Below are 19,932 nucleotides of genomic sequence, written 5' to 3' on the forward strand. Positions count from 1 at the left end.
GGATAAATCTAGTGTTATTGTTAGGTTTTGGTTTAGGATAATATTTAGAGTTAGGGTTTCTAATATATTAAGGGTCATTGTGGGGTTAGGGTTAGTTTCAGCTTTAGAGCCACAATTAGGACTAATGTTTGGTCTAGGGAAAGTTTAGATTTTACCTTAGGTTAAGGGTTATTGTTAGAGCTAGTACTAGGTTTTTGTTTAGGACTAGGGCTAGATTTATGACTCTATATAAAACTAGGTTTGTCTTGTGCTACTGTTACTGTTAAATTTAGGTATAGATTTACTGGTAGAGGTAGTGTTAGGGTTCGTTTTAGGGTTAGGGTCAGGTTTAGATCTATGCTTAGTGTTAGGGTCAGAATAAGGGTCAGGGTTAGGGTTAGGGTTAGAGCTAAAATGAGGGCTACGTTTACGAATAGTAATAGAGTTAGTGTTTGGGGAAGGCTAAGAATTATGGTTAGGACTAGGGTAGAATTAGGATGAGGATTTGGCTTAAGATAAGGTATAGGATTAAACATGGGGCTAGGTTTATCGTAAGGGTTAGGGTTAGTGTTAGAGTTAGGGTTAGGGTTACCATTAGTGTTTGAATTTTGGTTATAGTTAGGTTAAGTGTTAGGTTAAGTGTTGGGTGTAGGTTTAGGATTAGGTGAGGGTTAGGGTTAGGGTTAGGGTCAGGGTTATTGTTAGTGTTAGGGTTAGTGTTAGGGTAAGGATAGGTTTAGGTTTAGGGTTAGGTTATGGTTTGTGTTAGGGTTAGGGTCAAGGTTAGGGTTGTATTAAGGTTAGGGATAGGGTTAGGGTTATGGTTAGGGTTAGTGTTAAGGTTAGGGTTAGTATTCCGATTAGGGTTAGGGTTAGGGTAAGGTTTAGGGTTAGGATTACTGTTAGGTTTAGGGTTTGGTTTATCCTTAGGGTTAAGGTTAGGGTTAGTATTAGTGTTAGGGTTACAGTCAGGTTGTGGTTACAGTTAGTGTTAGGTTTTATTTTAGATTTTGGGTCTGGGTTAGAGTTAAGGTTACAGTTAAGATTAGGGTTATATTTAGGTTTAGTGTTAGGCTTAGGTTTAGGTTTAGGGTTAGGGTTAGTGTTAGGTTGTTGGTTAGTGTTTGTGATAGGGTTATGATTAGGGTTAGGGTTCAGGTAGGGTTAGGGTTAGTTTTAGTATTAGGGTTATGGTTAAGTTTAGGTTTAATATTAGGGTTAGTGTTAGGTTTAGGGTTAGGGTTTCTGTTAGAGCTAGGATTGGATTAGTGTTAGGGTAAGAAATTTAGCGTTAGGATTAGGGTTAGAGAATGTGTTATTGTTAGGGTTAGGTTTAGGGGTAATGTTAGTGTTACAGTTCGAGTAAAAGTTAGGTTTAGGGTTAGTGTTAGGTTTAGGCTTAGGCTTAGGGATAGTGTAAGTTATACAGTTATGGTTGGGGTTAGGATTTGTGTTAGCTTTAAAGTTATTGTTAAGTTTATTGTTAGGATTATCATTAGGTTTAGGGTTAGGCAATGATTAGGGTTAGAATGTTATGTACATGGCATAGTGGACAAATATTCCAGATTTATTTTTGCCACAGCACATACTAAGGAAAATACTCAACATGTAATTTCTCATTGCCTAGCAGCTTTTTCTGTGTTAGGATGCCTTATGAAGATTAAAACAGATAATGCACCAGCTTATGTAAGTTCTTCTTTTCAATGATTTTGCCAAGAGTTTCAAATTAATCATAAAACAGGAATTCCTTATAACCCCCAAGGTCAAGCCATTGTGGAACCAGCTCATTTATCCATTAAGCTTCAATTGCAAAAATTAAAAGGGGAAAATAGGTTTATGACTCCCCAAAATAGCCTCAATCATGCCTTGTTCATTTTAAATTATTTAAACTGTGATGTAGAAGGTCACACTGCCTATGAGAGGCAAATGTCTCCCTCAGTAACAGGCCCTTTATGCAGAGTTTTGTGGAAATATTTACAGACCGGTCAATGGAAAGGCCCAGACCCAGTGATTATGTGGGGCAGAGGTCATGCTAGTATTTTTCCAAAAGGTGCTTTTCATCCTATCTGGGTGCCTGTACATGCAATCAAACATGGAAGAGATAGAACCGAGATTCTAGTGACTGAAGATGGACCTGGAGAAGCCCCCATGCAAAAGGAAGAGATATCGAAAAAAAGACGAAGAGAAACCAGGTTGACCCAGTCAAAAAGGTGATTTCATGGGAAGAAGTGAAGAAGCTAACAACACAGGCTTCCTGAATAATTTGACTCCTAGGAAAGAACAGGATCCCAATATTGATGGTAGTGAGAGTAATTGCCCTGCTGGGCTGTCAGGTAAAGGGGAATCAGATAGACACTTACTGGACATATTTCCCAGTTCCACCCCTGGTACACCCAGCTGTGTGGTCTGGAGAATATTCCAGTGTTTACCAATGACTCATTCATGATGGGAGGATTTACAGATACTCATATTACTCCCAATCATGTGACTTGATTTAATTATTCTGGCTACAGTGCCCAATTACCTTTGTGTTGGTCCCACGATAAATATGTTGGCTGTCTGAAAGTATCATTCGAGGAAGAGACAGCGATTGGTAGATCTAGACTGACAAATTATTCTATTTATGGAGACTTAATACCTTATACTAGATCAGTAATTAAGTTGGGACTTTCACATAACAAGCCAGTCATTTCTGCAAAACCTCCACTGATACCCCACTGTCTAAATAGTTCTACACATTTTCTAGATGGATAGATTGTGTAAACACTTTTCCTGTACAACATAAGGTGTCTAAAAATAGTGGATATATTTTAGACATATCTCCAAAATTGATAAGAGACAATTATGAAAAAAATTTGCTATGACACCTGCAGGATTTGTTATTAATATTTTGACTTACAGTGAGGGTTGTATTCAAAAGGATGTTTGACACTTAATTCTGCTGCCTCAGAATTCTTACATTTTACAGACAAGCCTTTACCAAAATTTGTTGGCAAGAACTGTAAGGAGGGATCTCGCTATGGCTTATGACCAAGTGTCCAATCTCCTTTTGTTTTAATTATTGGAAATGTAAAAGTTAAATGGATAGATGACAGATATGTTGTTACATGTAACAAATGTAACCTAACCAATTTTATTACTAGGTATAATCGAGTAAAAGGAGTGCTGATACTTCATCAACCCTCTTTTGTCTTATTACCTGCTAATATTTCAGAGCCATGGTATGCTGATACTGATTTACAAGTCTTGCAGCAAATTCATGCCCAGCTAGCAATACCTAAATGTGCTATTGGAATTATAATTGTTGGTGTTTTGGAGTTAGTCTCTTTCATTGCATCCACTGTTTCTGCACCTCTGACATTGTCTCAAAATATTCAGCATGCAAAATTTCTTAATAATTTAGCTCAAAATACTTCCAAGGCTCTGCATAATCCAGTAAATATTGATGAAAGGATTGAGACTAAATTACACGCCTTAGAGGTGACTGTTATTGACATAGGTAATGAAATTTCAGCTTTAAAATTTTAAAAAAAGGCTTAAATACCACACAAATTATAAATATTTGTGTTTTACAGCTGCCAAGTACAATGCTTCTCTCTGGGATTGGGAGAAGGTTAAAAACCATTTGTTAGGTATTTGGCAAAATAATAATAATAGCTTGGATCTTCTGGAAGTTCATCACCATATCTAAGACATTCAAAATAATAGAGCTGATTTTTCGGATCCTTCTATTTTGGCTAACCAAATATTGAAGGAGTTAAATGGATTTAACCCTGGAAATATTGGTACATTATTGGATTGTTCTCTTTGCTGTTAACTCTTTTGTGTTGTAATTATGGGCTGGCGAGTTTTTGGAACAAGAATACAGAAACTCGAAAGTATGAACCACCACCTGATTTTTAAGAGAAAAAAGGGAGAATATGTGGGAAGCCATTCTCTCACATGATTGGGTACCTCCCTGATTGGGTATGAGGCATTCTGGTTAAACTGTGTCAGAGCTAATCCCCGCACTCTCCAGGTGTGAGAGCCTGTCCGTGTTGGGGTGTGACTGACCACTGACCCTGACTTTGTAATGCTGCCCCCTCAACCTTCATTGGATGGAATTTTCCCCTGAATTTCTTGTTCCCCAATAAAAGGCCAATCCCTGGTGTGCTGTCTCTTTCTCCTGTTAGTCTTGAGTAAACCTCGCTGCTCCACCAGGTGGCTTGAGGCAGGAGCCAGAGGGGAGAGCCGTCTCAGACCTGGCCATAGGAAAAGGTAATTGAGTCTATGTTTTTTATTTTTATCTCACTAATTAACTTCTATACCACGAACCTCTTTAATGAAACCAGCATGCTGGTCGTGTGTTGGAAGGCTAGGTTTAGGACTAGGAGTAGGGCTCAGTTTTGTGTTAGGTTTAAGGCAAGAATAAGGTAGAGTACTAACGTCAGGTCTAGAGTTACAGTTAGGGATACTGTTAGGGTTAGTTTTATGGCTAGGTCAAGTTTACGGGTTATGTTTAGATTAAGGGTCATTTTAGAGCTAGGTGTGTTATTAGAGTCAGTGTCTTGCTCAGAGTTTGGGTTAGGTTTTGGTTTAGTTTTAGGGTTCAAATTAGCATTAGGGTTAGGTTTAGAGTTAGGGTTAGAGTAATTGATAGGGTTAGGTTTAGTGTTCATTTTAGGTTTAGGTAAGGATAAGGTTAGTATTAGCAAACATTTTGGGGTTAGATTTAGGTTTAGTACTAGGCTTAGATTTAGGTTTAGGACTAGTGTTAGTGTTAGGTTTAGTGTAACTGTTAGGGTTTGTGCTAGGATTAGGAGTATGGCAAGGGTTAGGTGTACAGTTAGGTCTAGGGTTTGGTTACCAGTTAGGGTTAGTGTAGGTTTAACGTTAGTACTAGGGTTAAGTTTACAGTTAGGGTTAGAGTAGGTTTAGGGTTAGGGCTTGTGTTATCATGATGTTTATAATTAGGGTTAGGGTAATGGGTGGGGTTAGAGCTTTGGTTAGAGCAATGTTTGGGTAAGGCTTATGTTTAAGGTAATAGATAGGTTTAGTTTTAGGGTTATGGTTAGGATTAGGGCTATGGTTAGTGTTAGGTTTAGGGTTAGTGCTAGGGTTAGTTTTAGGGTAAGTGTTAGGGTTTGAGCTATGGTTAGGTATAAGTTGATGGTTAGGGTTAGTGTCAGGTCTAGGTTTAGGATTAGGGTTAATTAAAGGCTAGGGTTATCATTAGGGTTAGGGTTATGTTTAGGGTAATGGATAGGGTTAGAGCTAGAATTAGGGCTACGATTATGGTTAGGGTTAAGTCTAGGGTTAGGTTTGGGGTTAGAGCCAGATTTAGGGTTAGGGTTAGGTTTCGGGTAATGGTTAGAGCTAAGGTTAGTATTAGGGTTAAAACGAGGTGTAGGGCTCAGTTTAGGGATAGATTTTGTTTTAGGTTAGGGCTACGGCTAATGTAAGAACTAGAGTTATGATTAGGGCTACTTTTAGGATTACAGTTAAATCTAGTACTAGTTTTAGGTTTAGGTATACTTTTAGGGTGATGTTAGAGTTAGGGTTAGTGTAAGGTCAGAGTCAGGCTCAAGGTTAGTTTTAGGATTAGGTTAAAACTGGAATTAGGCCTAAGGATAGGGCTAGGGTAGAGTCAGGTTTTGGTTTAGATTAAGGGTTAGGGTTAGGGGTATGGCTCAGTTTTGTTTTAGGGCTTGAACTAGATTAGGATTAGTTATATGATTAATGTTAGTGTTAGGGCTAGTGTTAGTGTGAGGTTTAGGCTTAGGGTTAGGGTTAGACTTAGAGTTATGTTTTGTTCTATGGTTAGGGCTAGGGCTAGATTTGGGCTAAGGGTAAGGCAAGTGTTAGGTTTATGTTAAGGGATAGGGTTAGGTCTAGGAATAGGGCTAGGTCAAGAATTGGAGTTAGTCTTAGTGATAGTAGTAGGATTAGGGCTAAATTAGGCCTAGGATCAGGTCTAGGATTAGTGTAAGGGTTAAGTCTAGAGTTAGAGTTAGGGTTAGATTTGGGGGAAGGGATGGGCTTATAGCAAGGTTCAGAACTAGGGCAAGGGATAAAATTAGGGATAGGGCTAAATTTAGGGTGCTGTTTAGGATCAAGGCTAAGTTTAGGGCTAGGTTGACGGCTAGCATTTGTGTTCGGGTTATGTCAAGTATTAGGGCTAGCACTAATTCTAGGGTTATGGTTAGGGATAGTTTTCAGGTAAGATTTATGGCTAGGTCGAGTTTGAGAGTTAGGTTTAGGGTGAGGTTCAAGTTGAGAGCTAGGGGTATTATAATAGTCAGAGTCAGGTTTTGGGTTTGGGTTAGGTTGAGGTTTAGGTTTATGGCTGAAAATAGGTTTAGGTTTGAGTTAGGGTTAGGGTAATGCATAACGTTAAGTTTAGGCTTCATGTTAGGTTTAGGGCTCAGTTTAGATTTACGGTAATGGATAGGGTTAGGGTTAGGCCTAGGGTTAGCATTAGGTTTATGGTTATCATTAGGGTAATGTATAGGGTTAGAGCTAGGTTTATGTTTAGGATTAGGGCTAGAGTTAGGGTTATGGTTAGGGTTAATCTAGGATTAGGTTTAGGGTTTGGTTTAGGATTTAGTCTAGGTTTAGTATTAGGGTTACCATTAGGGTGATGGTAATGGACAGGTTTCGATGTTGGGTTAGCGTTATGGATAGGTTAAGTTTTAGGACTAGGGTTAGTGTTAAGTTTAGCATAATTGCTAAAGTTTGAGCTAGATTTAGGACTATGGCAAGGTGTAGGTTTATGGTTTGGTCTAGGGTTAGGTATACAGTTAAAGTTAGAGTAGGTTTAGGGTTAGGGCTAGGGTTATCATGATGTTTATGGTTAGGGTTGGGTAATGGGTGGGGTTACAGCTAAGGTGAAGTCTAGTTTTAAGTTTAGGATTAGGGATAGGATTAGGGTTAGGTTTAGGCTTACCATTTTCTTATGGTTAGGTTAAGGGTAAGGGTCAGGAATTGAGTAAGAGTTAGGGCTAGGTTGAGGCTTCAGGTTAAAGTCATGGCTAGAGATAGAGTTAGGGTTAGGGTTAGAGTTAGGGCTAGGTTTCACATAAAGGTTTAAGGTTATGGGTAGGATAATGGATAGATTTAAAGCTAGGGTTTGGGCTATGCTTAGGGTTAGGATTAGGGCTAGGATTGGGGTTAGGATTTGGGCTAGTGTTATGTTTAGTGTAAGCGCTAGGATTTGAGCTAGTGTTAGTTATTGGGCTAGGTCGAGGTTTAGGTTCAGCCTTAGGTCTAGGGACAGGATTATGGTAGGTTTAGTGTTATGGTTAAGGTTAGTGCTAGGGTTATCATTAGGGTTAGGATAAGGGTTACGGTGATGGGTATGATTAGATGTATGGTTAGGTTTAGGGTTAGATTTAGTTTTAGGGTTAATTTTAAGGCTATGGTTATTTTTAGGTTTATGGTATGGGTAAGGTTCTGAGCTAGAGTTGGGGCTATGGTGAGTGTTAGTTTTATGGTTAGGGCTATTGTTAGTTTTCAGGTTAGGGTTAGGTTTACATTTAGGTTTAAGGCTAGCGTTATCCATAGAGTTAGGTGTAGGTTTAGGTAAGGTGTAGGTTTAGAGCTAGGTTTAGGGATAGGATGAAGTTCAGCATTAGGGCAAGGGTTAGGGTTTAGAGTAAGGTGTAGTTCTAAGTTTACATTTATGGTAAGGGTTAGGCTTTGATTAAGGTTTAAGACTAAGGCTAGGGTTAGGTTTAGGGTTAGGGTTACAACTAGAATTAGTGTTGGGGTTATGCTTAGGGCTAGACTTATGCCTTGAATTCACTCTAGGTTTTGTGTTATGTTAAGGCATAGAGTTAGTGCCATGGGTAATGTAAGAGCTAGGATTATGATTAGGGCTAGTTGTAGGGTTAGGGTTATGGCTATGTCTAGTGTTAGGTTTAGGTTTTTGGTTAGGGTCAGGTTAAGAGATAGGTTTAGTGTTAATGGCAGGGTCAGTGTTCAGGTTAGAGTTAGAGTTAAGATTAAAGCCAGAATTGGGACTCGGTTTATGTCTAGGGGTAGAGTTAGACTTTGCGTTAAATTAAGGGTTATTTCTAGGGCTAAGTCTAGGTTTTTATTTAGGTCTAGAGCTAGAGTTAAGTATAGATTTAGTATTAGGTTTAAGTCTAGGGCTAATGATATGGTCTGGTTTATGTATAAGTTTACTGGTATGGCAAGTGTTATGGTTTGGTCTAGTGTTAAGGTCAGGTTTAGACCTAGGCTATTGTTATGGTCAGAATAAGGGTCAGGGTAAGGGTTAAGGTTTGGGAAAGGGTTCGAGCTATAATGAGGGCTAGGGTTAGGACTATTAAAATGGTGAGAGGTTTGATTAGGCTGAGTATTAGTTATAAGTCTAGGGTTAATACTAGGGTAAGGGTTTTACTTAGGGTTATGGATATTGGTTAGAACAAGTGTTAGGGATAGTGTTAGGGTTAAGTTTAGGGTTAAAGCTAGGTGTAGGGCTCGGATTAGGGCTAGTTTTTGTCTTAGTGTTAGGCTAGGGTTAGGGCAACCTGTAATGTAAAAACCAGGGTTACAATTAGGGTAAGCTTTGGGGTTAGGGTTAGGGGTAGTTATAGTGTTTGTGTTAGATTTAAGGTTATGGTGATATTTAGAGCTAGACTTATTTTTAGGATAGGAGTCAAGGTCAGGGTTAGTATTGGGGTTTGAGTTAGGACTCGAATTAGTGCTAGGTATACTGTTAGGGTTCTGTTTAAGGTTAGCGTTATGTTTAGAGCTAGGGTGAGTGTTAGGATATGAGTCAGGGTCAGGGTTAGTTGTAAAGTTAGGGTTAGGACTTGATTAGGACTAGGATTATTTTTTGTAGTAGTTTAGGGTTTGGTTTAAGTTAAAGTTTAGTGTTAGGTCTATTGCTCGGTTTTGTTTTAGTCCTATGGTTAGAGTTAGGGCTAGTTTTACAATTAGTATTAGGGTTAGGGCTAATGTTAGTGTTAGGCTTAGACTTAGAATTAGTGTTACATTTATAGTTATGTTAGATCTAGGATTAAGCTAGGATTAAGGATAGGGCAAGTGTTTGGGCCAGGATTAGAGTTATGGTATAGGATAGGTTTAGAACTAGGAATAGGGCTAGTGTGAGAGTTAGAGTTAGTGATAGGGCTAAAATTAGAGTTAGGGTTTGGGATATGGTTAAATTTGGGCTAGGATTAGGACTAGGGTTAGTATTCAGCTTAGTCCTTGTGATAGGGATAGGGTTAGGTTTAAGTTTAGGAAAAAGAATGGTGTTATAGCTAGGTTTAGATGTAGGCTGAATGATAGAGGTAGGGTTAAGACTAGGGTTGGGGTTAGGGTTATGATTAAGGCTAGGTGTAGGGCTAGGTTGAGGACTAGTGGTTGTATTAGATTCAGGGCTAGTGTTAGTGCTAGGGCTAATATCAGGTCTAGGGTTATGTTTAAAGATAATTTTAGGGTTAGGCTATGGCTATGTCTAGTGTAAGGGTTAGATTTAGGGTAAGGTTCAGGTTTAGAGCTTGGGAAATTATTAGGATTAGGTTTTTGCTTAGTTAAGTATTTAGGTTTACGGGTCAAATTAGCATTAGGCTTAGGGTTAGGGGTATATTTAGGGTTTGTTTTAAGGTTCAGATTTGGTTTAGGGTAATTGATACTGTTAGCGTTAGTGAAAGGGCTAGTGTTAGGCTTAGGGTTAGCATTAGGGTAAGGGTTATGGTTAGTGTAATTTATAGGGTTAGAGCTTAGGTTAGAACTAGAGTTATGGTTAGAAATATGCCTTGAGTTAAGGTTAGAGTTAGTGTTAGGATTAGGGTTAGGGTTAGATTTAGGTATATGTTTAGCATAAAGTTTAGGTTTTGAGCTAGGGTTAGGGCTAGGTTTAGGGTTAGGTTTAGGGATAGGATTATGGTAGGTTTAGGGTTAGTGTTAGAGTTAGGGCTATGGTTATCATTAACATTAGGGTTAGGGTTAAGGTAACAAATAGGGTTAGGTTAGGTTTAGATTTGGTTTAGAGTTAAAAGTAGTGATATGGGTAGGATTAGAGCTATGGTTATGTTTAGGTTTATGGTTAGGTTTATGGTTTGATCTAGAGTTAGGTCTATGCTGAGTTTAAGAATAGGGTGATGTCTATGGTTAAATTTCTGGTTAGGGTTAGGGTTAACATTAGTGTTCAGGCTAGGTTTATCAATAAATTTAGGTCTAAGGTTAGGGTTTCGGGTAGGTTTAGAGCTAGGTTTAGGGCTAGGTTAAGTTTAGGATTTGGGATAGGGTTAGTGTTAGAGTTAGGGATAGGTCTAGGCTTATAATTAGGGTAAAGGTTAGTCTTTTACTATCTTAGTACTAAGGTGAGGGCTAGGGTTAGATATAGGACTAGTGATAGGGTTAGGGTTATTCTTAGGGCTAGTTTTAGGCCTAAAATTAGCTCTATTTTTATAGTTAGGTTTTGGCCTAATGTTAGGGCTATGGGTTATGAAAGATCCAGGATTATGATTAGTGCTAGTTTTAGGGTTAGTGTTGTGGATGGGTCTAGAATTAGGTTTAGGATTTGGTTAGTTTCAGGTATAGAGGTAGGTTAATTGTTAAAGCCAGGGTCAGTGTTTGGGTTAGAGTTAAAGTTAGGGTTAAAGCCAAAATTAGGACTAGGTTTAGTTTTAGGGGTAGTGTTAGGGTTTGGTTTAGGGTTAGGGTCAGGTTTAGACCTAGGGTTTATGTTATGGTCAGAATAAGGGTCATGGTTAGGGTTAGGGTTTAGAATAGCGTTAGAGATAGAATGAAATCTAGTGTTAGGACTATCAATAGGATTAGGAATTGATTAGCCTAAGGCTAGGGACAGGTCTAGGGTTATAATTAGGATTAAGGTTTTGCTCAGGGTAAGGTATAGTGATAGGGCTACAGTTAGGTTTATGGTTATGTTTAAAGCTAGGTTTAGGGCTCAGATTAGGGCTAGTTTTTATGTGAGGTTTAAGGCTAGGGAAGGGCAACGGCTAATATAAGGACTAAGGTTACAATTAGTGTTAGGGTAGGTGTAGGTCAAGTGTTAGGGTTAGGTTTAAGATTAGGGTGATATTTCTAGCTAGGGTTAGTGCTAGGATATCAGTCAGGTCAGGGTTAGTTTTAGGGATAGGGTTAGCACTCGAATTAGGGCTAGGTTAGAGTTCAGTTTAAGTTTAGGGTGGTGTTTAGAGCTAGGATGAATGTTAGGATATAAGTCAGGTTCAGGGATATTTTTAAGGCTATGATTAGGACTCAGTGCTTTGGTTAGTCTAGGTGTAGTGCTAGGTTTTGGTTTAAGTTAAGGTTAGTGTTAGGCCTGTCGCTTGGTTTTGTTTTAGTGCTATGTTTAGGGTTAGGGCTAGTTTTAGGATTAGCTTTCTGGTTAGGGCTAGGGTTATGGTTAGATTTAGGATTAAGGCTAGATTTAAGGCTAGGATTAGGGCTAGCTTTTGTGTTAGGCTTAGGGCAAGAATAAGGACTAGGACTAATGTCATGTCCAGATTTATAGTTAGTGTTATTTTTAATGGTAGTTTTATGGCTAGGTCAAATTGAATGTTACATTTAGGGAAAGGGTCAGATTAAGAGCTGGGGTATTATTAGGGTCAGGGTCAGGCTTTGGATTTGGGGTACAATTAGGGCTAGTTTTAGGGTTAGGTTTAGGTTATGGTCTAGTGTTAGGATCAAGTTTAGGGATAAGGTGATGTGTAGAGCTAGGATTAGTGTTAACTTCAGAATCAGGGTTTGTATTAGTTCTAGGTTAAGGTTTAGAGTTAAGGCTCAAATTAGCATTAAGGTTAGAATTGGGGTTAAGGAAATGGATAGTGTTAGGTTTAAGTTTCAGGTTATGTTTAAGGTAGTGTATTTGGTTAGAGTTTGTGATAGTTTTAGGGTTAGGCCTAGGGTTAGCATTAGGGTTATGGTTATTTTTAGGGTAATTTATAGGTTTAGACCTAGGGTCAGGGCTAGGATAATGTTTAGGATTAGGGCTAGATTTAGGTTTAGAGTCAGGGATAGAGCGAGGGTTACACTTAGTATTAGGTTTAAGGTACAGTATAGTGTTTGAGCTAGGATTTTTGCTATGGGTAAGGGTAATTTCAGGTTTGGTATAGGGTTATGGTCATGGTTAGTGTTACGGTTAGGGATAAAGTTATCATTAGGGTTAGGGTAAAATGTTTAGATATCAGGTTAAAGATAAGTTTAGTTGAGGTTAGCTTTAGGTTTAGGTTTAGGATTAGCATTAGGGTTTGAGCTAGCTTATATTTAGGGTTAGGTTTAGGTTCAAAGTTCTAGGCTTAGGTTAATGTTTAGAGTTAGGGTAGGTTTAGCTTTAGGTCTAGTGTTATCATTCAGTTTAAGTTTGTGGTTAGGTCATTGGGTATGGTTCGAACTAGGGTTAGGATTAGGGTTAAGGTTAGGATCAGGGCTGGGGGTAGGGTTATGTTTAGGCCTTGGGTTAGTGTTAGGGTTAGGTTAAGTGTAAGGATTAGGGATTGAGCTAGGTTTAGGGCTAGGGCGAGGGTTAGGGTTACAGTGTGGGCTAGGGTAGGTTAAGGATTACATTTAGGGGTTGGGTTAGCATTAGTTTTAGGGTTATGGTTAGTGCAATGGATAGAGTTAGAGCTAGGGTTTGGGCTACGGTTACAGTTAGGATTAGGGCTAGATTTAGGGTGAGGTTTAGGGTTTGGGCTAGGGTTATATTTAGAGTAAGGTTTAGGGTTTGAGCTAGGGTTAGGGCTAGAACAAGGGTAGGGTTAAGGTTAGGGTTACGGTTATGCTTAAGGTTCAGTTTAGGGCTGTAATTAGGGCTAGGTTTTGTGTGAGGTTTAGGGCTAGTGTTAGGTATATGGGTAATGTAAGAGCTAGAGTTAAGTTTATGGCTAGATTTAGATTTTGTCTAGTATTAGGGTTAGTTTTTGAGTTAGGATAAGTTTTGTAGTTAGGTTTTTTGTTAGGATAAGTGTCAGGTTTCAGGTTAGGATTAGGTTTTGGTTTAGGTCCAGAATGAGTACTAGGGTAGGTCTAGGGGTAGAGCTCATGTTTGGTTTAGTTTAAGGGTTATTGTTAGGGCTAAGGCTAGGGTTATGGTTATATTTAGGATTAGGTTTAGGTCTACGGCTAGTATTAATGTTAGGTTTATGCTTAGGGTTACTGGTAAGGCTAGCATTAGGTTTTGGATAAGGGTTAGGGTCAGGTTTAAACCTAAGTTTAGTGTTAGGGTCAGAATAAGGGTCAGTGTTAGGTTTAGAGTTTGGGTTAATTTTAGAGCTTGAATGAGGGCAAGGTTTAGGACGAGTAATAGAGTTAGGGTTTGGTGTAGGCATAGAATTAGGGTTAGGACTAGGGTAGCAAAAGGGTGAGGGTTTGACTAAGGGTAAGAAATAGGGTTAAAGCTAGGATTAGGAGAAGAAATAGTGTTGGGGTTAGTGCCAGGTTTAGGGTTAGGGTTAAAGCTAGGGTTAGGCCTTGGATTAGGTCTAGGTTTTGTGTTAGTTTTAGGGCTATGACTAATTTAAGAACTGGGATTATGATTACGGTAGTTTTAGGTTTAGGTTGAGGTCTAGTATTAGGATTATGTTTAGGAATAGGGTGATGTGTAGAGCTACGTTTAGTGTTAAGGTCAGAGTCAGGATTAGTATAATTTCTAGGGTTAGAGTTAGGACTCGAAGTAGAGCTAGGGTTAGGGCTAGTGTAGGGTTAAGTTCTGGTTTAGGTTAAGGTTTAGGGTCAGTGCTATGTCTCGGTTTGGCTTGAGGGCTAGGGCTAGCTTTAGGGCTAGTTTCAAATTCATGTTAGGGTTAGAGCTAGTGTTATGGTGTGGTTTGGCTTAGGGTTAGGGTTAGATTTAGAGTTAGGGTTAGATCTAGGTTTAGGGCTAGAGTGAAGTTTAGGGCTAAGGTTTGAGTTCTCATAAGTGATTGGGTTAAAACTAGGGATAGGTCTAGGGCGAGAGTTAGAGTTAGTGTTAGTGTTAGGGTTAGATTTAGGGTTAGAATTAGGGCTTACTTAGGGCTAGGATTAGAGCTAGGGTTAGTATTAAGGCTGAGCCTAGGTTTATGGCTAGGGTTATGGTTATGGTTATGGTTAGGTATGATGTTATAGATAGCTTTAGAACTAGGGTGAATGTTAAACTTATGTATAGGATTACAGTAGTTTTTGGGTTAGGGTTATGGTTAGGATTAGATCTAGGATTAATGGTAAGGTATGTAAAAGGGTCAGGGTTAGTGTTAGGGTGTTGGATAGGATTAGATCTAGAATGATGGCAAGGGTAAGGGCTATTAATAAGGTTAGTGTTTTGGTTAGCCTAAGGATTAGGGATAGGTCTAGGGTTACCCTTAGGTTTAAGGTTTTGCTTAAGAAAGGGATTGGTTTAAATCTAGGGTTAGGGCTATGGTTATGGTTAGAGTTAGGGTTAAATCTAGGTTTAGGGCTCAGATTAGGCGTTGGTTTTATGTTTCGGTTAGGGATAGGGTTAGGGCTAATTTAAGATCTAGGGTTACCATTAGGGTTAGTTTAAGTGTTAGGATAAAGGCTTAGGTTTAGTGTTGCGGTTAGGTTTAAGGTTAGGGTCATATTTTAAGCTAGGTTTCATGCTAGAATAGGAGTCAGGGTCGGGATTAATTTTAGAGTTAGAGTTAGAACTTGAATTAGGGCTAGGTTTACTGTTAGGGTTCATTTTAAAGTGAGGGCAGTGTTTAGAGCAATGGTGAGTTTTAGGATATGAGTCAGCATCAGGTGAGATTTTATGGTTAGGGTTAGGACTCTAATTAGGGCTAGGGTTAGGTCTAGTAGTAATGTCAGTGTTTGGTTTAAGTTAAGGTTTAGGGTTAGGGCTAATGCTCAGTTTTGTTTTAGTCATATGGTTAGGGTTAGGGCTAGTGTTAGTGTTTGGCTTAGTCTTTGTGTTAGGGTAAAATTTCGAATTAGGTTTAGACCTTGGGTTAGGGCTAGAACTAAGGATAGGGCAAGGGTTATGGCTAGTTTTAGGTTTATGGTAAGGGATAGGGTTAGAACTAGGTATAGGGCTAGGGCGAGAATTAGCCTTAGGGCTAGGGTTAGGGTTAGGTTTAGAGATAGGGCTATATTAGGGCTAGGATTAGGGATATGTTTAGTGTTTAGTTTAAGCCTAGGGTTAGAATTAGGGTTAGGGTTAAGTTAGGGTTAGAGATTAGAGTTAGCATTTAGAGTTTAGGTTTATCATTAGGACAAACTTTGTGGTAATGGAGGGCTTTATAGCTAGGTTTAGAAGTAGGGTGAGGGTTATAATTAGGGTTAAGGTTGTGGTTAGTGTTATGGTTATGATTAAGCCTAGGTTTAGGGCTAGGATTAGGGCTAGGGATTTTTTTAGGGTTAGGTCTAGGATTAGTGCTAGGGCTAATTTTGCGCCCAGAATTATGGTTAAAGATAGTTTTAGGATTAGGATTATGGGTACATCTAGTGAAAGGGTTAGGTTTAGTGTTAGCATCAGGTTTAGAGCGAGGGTTATTATCAGGGTCAAGTTCTGCATTAGGTTTTGGGATAGGTTAAGGTTTAAAGTTAGGGCTTGAATTAGCATTAGGGAAAGGGTTATGGTTATGGTAATGGATAGAGTTAGAAATCAATTTTTAAGTCTAGGGTTATGGTTATGGTTAGGGCTAGGTTTTGTGTTAAGTTAGTGCTAGGGTTAGGTTTATAGCTAATGTAAGTACTAGAGTTATGATTATGGCTAATTTTAGTGCTTTAGTGCTATGTTTACTGTTAGGTGTAGGTTTAGGTTTAGATTTATGGGGATGTTTAGACCTCGGGTTAGTGTTATGGTCAGAGTAAGTGTCAGTGTTAGTTTCAGGATTTGGCTTAAAACTCGAATTAGTGCTGGTGTTAGGGCTAGTTGTAGGGTTAGGGTTGGTTTAGGTTAACGTTTATAGTTAGAGTTTTAGCTAGGTTTGGTTTTTAGGGCTAGGGTTAGGGTTACTGATATTTATAGGATTAGTGTTAGGGTTAGGGCTAGTGTTAGAATTATGCTTAGGCTTTGATTTAGGGTTAAATTTAGAGTTAGGTTTTTATCTAAAGTTAGTGCTAGGGCTAAGGATAGGGCAAGGGTTAGGACTAGGATTTGGGATAGGGTTAGGTTTATGGGAAGGGATAGGATTAGAATGAGTGATAGGGCCAGTTTTAGAGTTAGAGTTATTCTTAGGGCTAGGGTTAGAGTTAGGGATAGGGCTAAATTATGGCTAGGGTTAGTGTTAGGGCTAGGGTTAGAGCTAGCTTTAGAATTATCATCAGGGTTAGGGATAGTTTTAGGATTAAGCATAGAGTTAGGTTTAGATTTAAAGTTAGGTTTTGTTCTAGTGCTAAAACTAGGGCTAAGGATAGGGCAATTGTGATGAAAAGAGTTAGTGTTAAAGTTAGGGTTACGTTTAGGGTAAAGGATGTGTTTTTGGCTAGGTTTAGGGCTATGGCAAAGGTTAGTATTAGGTTTAGGGCTAGAATTAGGGTTAGGGTTATAGTTAACACTGGCTTTATGGCTAGGATGAGGTTTAGGGTTTGGGTTAGGGTTAGGGATATTATTAGGGCTAGGGCTAATGTCAGGTCTAGGGTTAGAGTTAGGACTAGATTGAGTGTTAGGTTTATAGCTTGGCCCAGTGTAAGAATAAGGTTTAGGATAAGATTCAGGCTCATATCTCGGGTTATTTTTAGGGTCAGGGTCAGTGTTAGGGTTTGGGTTAGGTTAGAGTTTAGGTTTAGGGTAATAATAGCGTTAGTTTTAGGGTTTAGGTTTGGTTTAGTGTAATGGATAGGGTTAGGGTTAGGCCTAGGGTTAGCTTAAGAGTTTGGGTTATTGTTATGGTAATGGATAGGTTTAGACCTAATGTTAGGGATAGGGTTATGTATAGGATTAGGGCTAGTTTTGGGTTAGGGTTAAGTTTAAGTTTAAGGTTAAGACTAGGTATACTACTCGGTTTAAAACTATGTTTGGGGTTAGGTTAGGGCTAGGGTTAAGGCTATGGCTAATGTATGAAGTAGTGTTAAGTTTAGTGGTAGTTATAGGGTTAGCGTTTGGGCTACATCTAGTGTTAGGTTGAGATTTACGGTGATGATGATGTTTAGAGCCAAAGTTAGTGTTAAGGTAAGAGTCAGGGTCAGGGTGAGTTTTCAGGTTAGGTTTAGGACTAGAATTAGGTTATGGTTAGGGCTAGGTGTAGGGTTAGGTTTGGTTTAAGATAAGGGTTAAAGGTACAGCTATGGCTCAGTTTTGTCTTAGGGCTAGGGCTAGTGTTAGGGCTAGTTTTAGGATTGGACTTAGAGTTAGGGTTAGTGTTAGTTTTAGGTTTAGGATAAGGATTAGGGTTAAATTTAGAGTTAGGGTTACATCTAGGGTTATGGCTACGGCTATGAATAGGGCTAGGGTTAGTCTAATGATTAGGGCTAGGATTAGGGTTCTAATAAGGAATAGAGTTATAACTAGGGTCAGGGTTAGGGTGAGAGTTAGAGTTAATCTTTGGGCTAGGTTTAGGGTTAGGGTTAGGAATAGGGCTAAATTAGAGCTAAGTTTAGGGCTAGGGTTGGTGTTAGGTTTAGGCCTAGGGTTTGTGTTAGGGATAAAATTAAGGCTATGTTTAGGCCTAGGATAAGGACTAGGGTTTGTGTTAGGGTTAGGGGTAGGATTATGGCTAGGCTTAATATCACGTCTAGTGTTAAGGTTAGGAATAGTTTTAGGGTAAGGTTTATGGCTAGGTCTAGTTTAAGGGTTAGGTAGGGTAAGAGTCAGGTTTATAGCTAGGGGAATTAATAGGGTCACGGTTAGTATCAGAGTTTGGTTTACTTTTGAGGTTAGGGTTAGGGCTCAAATTAGCATTTGGGTTAGGGTTAGTGCAATAATTGGATTAGATCTAGGGTTCAGGGTAGGTTAGGGTAATTGATTGGTTTGGGCAAAGCAATAGGGTTAAGTATAAGCCTAGGTTTAGCATTATGGTAAGGGTTATGGTTAGGGTAATGGATTCAGTTAGAGTTAAAGTTAGGCTAGTGTTATGGTTAAAATTAGGTCTTGTGTTAGGGTTAAGGTGAGGGTTAGAACTAGGATTAGTTTTAGGGTTATGTTTAGCATAAGGGTTAGGTTCTCAACCTTATCCTAAACCTAACCATTACCCTAGCCCTAATCATGAAGCTAATAATAAAACTAGCTCTAACCCTAACCATAGCACTAAAACAAAACCGAGCAACATGCCTAACACTAACCTTAACTTAAAACAAACCCTGACACTACACCTAGATCTAACCTTAGCCCTAATTCGAGTCCTAATTATAACCTTAAATATAACCCTGAACCTGAATTATATTCTAACACTCATCCTAGCTCTAAACACCACCCTAAACTTAAACTGAACCCTAACAGTAATCCTAGCCCTAATTCAAGTTCTAACCCTAACCCTAAAACAAACCCTGACTTGACTGATATCCTAACACTAACCCTAGCTATAAATACCACCCGAATCTTACACCTAACCCTAACACTTGACCTATCCCTAACTCTAACCCTAATTGTAACCCTAGTTTTTATATTAGCCATTGCCCTAAACCTAGCCTTAAACCTCACATAAAAACTAGTCCTAATCTGAGCCCGAAAACTAGCTTTAACCCTTACCATTAACCTAACCCTAGCCCTAATACTATGCCTTACCCTGAGCAAAACCATAAACCTAATGGTAACCCTAGACCTATCCTTAATCCTTAGGCTAACCAAATCCTAACCCTATTAATAGTCCTAACCCTAGATCTCATTCTAGCTCTAATGCTATCCCAAACCCTAACCCTAACCCTGACCCTTATTCTGTCCATAACATATACCCTAGGGTTAAACCTGACCCTAACCCTAAACCAAAACCTAACACTAGCTCTACTTGTAACCTTATGCCTAAACCTAACCCTACCACTAGCTATAGACCTAAACCTAATCCTAAATCTAGCCTGAACTCTAGCTCTAGACCTAAACAAAATCCTAGCCCTAGCCCTAATAAAAACCTTTACCTTTACCTCACCCAAACACTAACTCAAAATCTAGACTTAAATCTAGTCCTAATTCTGGCTGTAACCCTAACTTTAACTTTAACTCTAACCCAAACACTGACCCTGGCTTTAACGCTAAACCTACCTCTAAACCTGAAACTAACCAAAACCTAAATCTAATTCTAGACCCAGCCATAACCCTAACCCTGAAACTAGCCCTAATCATAACCCTAAATCTTACATTACCCATACCTCTAACCCTAGGCCTAAACCTAACACTAAACATAGAGTTAATTTTAGGCCTAAACCTAGCCTTAAGCATAACCCTAACCCTCACACTAGCCCTATACTAAACCTAAACTAACCCTATCCGTTACCTTAACCCTAACCCTAATGTTAATGATAACCCTAGCCCTAACTCTAACCATAATCTTAAACCTACCGTAATCTTATCCCTAGACCTAAGCCTTAACCTAGCCCTAACCCTAGCTCAAAACTTAAACTTTATGCTAAATATAACTCTAAACTTAATCCTAACCCTAATTTTAACTCTAACGCTAACCCTAAATCAAGGCATATTCCTAACCATAATTTTAGTGCTAATCTCATCCCTAAACAGAAAACTAAAAATAGACCTAACCCTAAAACTAAAACTTAACATTGCCCTAACCCTAGCTCAAAACCTAACCTGTACCATAAACCTAAACATAACCGTAGCCTTAACATTAATCTTAAAACTAAATCTAACGCTAAACCTAAAGGTAAACCTACATCTAACCATATCCATTACCCTAACCCTTATCCTAACCCTAATGTTAACCCTAGTCCTAAACTTAACTCTAACTCTAAACCTACCATAATTCTGTCCCTAAACCTAAGGCTGAGCCTAATCCTCAATCTAGAACTAACACTAGCTCAAACCCTAGCCGTTACACTAAACATAACCCTAGCCCAAAACCTAACCCTAAACCTATGCCTAATCCTAACTGTAACCATAGCCCAAACTCTAGC

The sequence above is a fragment of the Marmota flaviventris genome, chromosome 9 (assembly GCF_047511675.1).
Source record: "Marmota flaviventris isolate mMarFla1 chromosome 9, mMarFla1.hap1, whole genome shotgun sequence".
Classification (NCBI taxonomy): domain Eukaryota; kingdom Metazoa; phylum Chordata; class Mammalia; order Rodentia; family Sciuridae; genus Marmota; species Marmota flaviventris.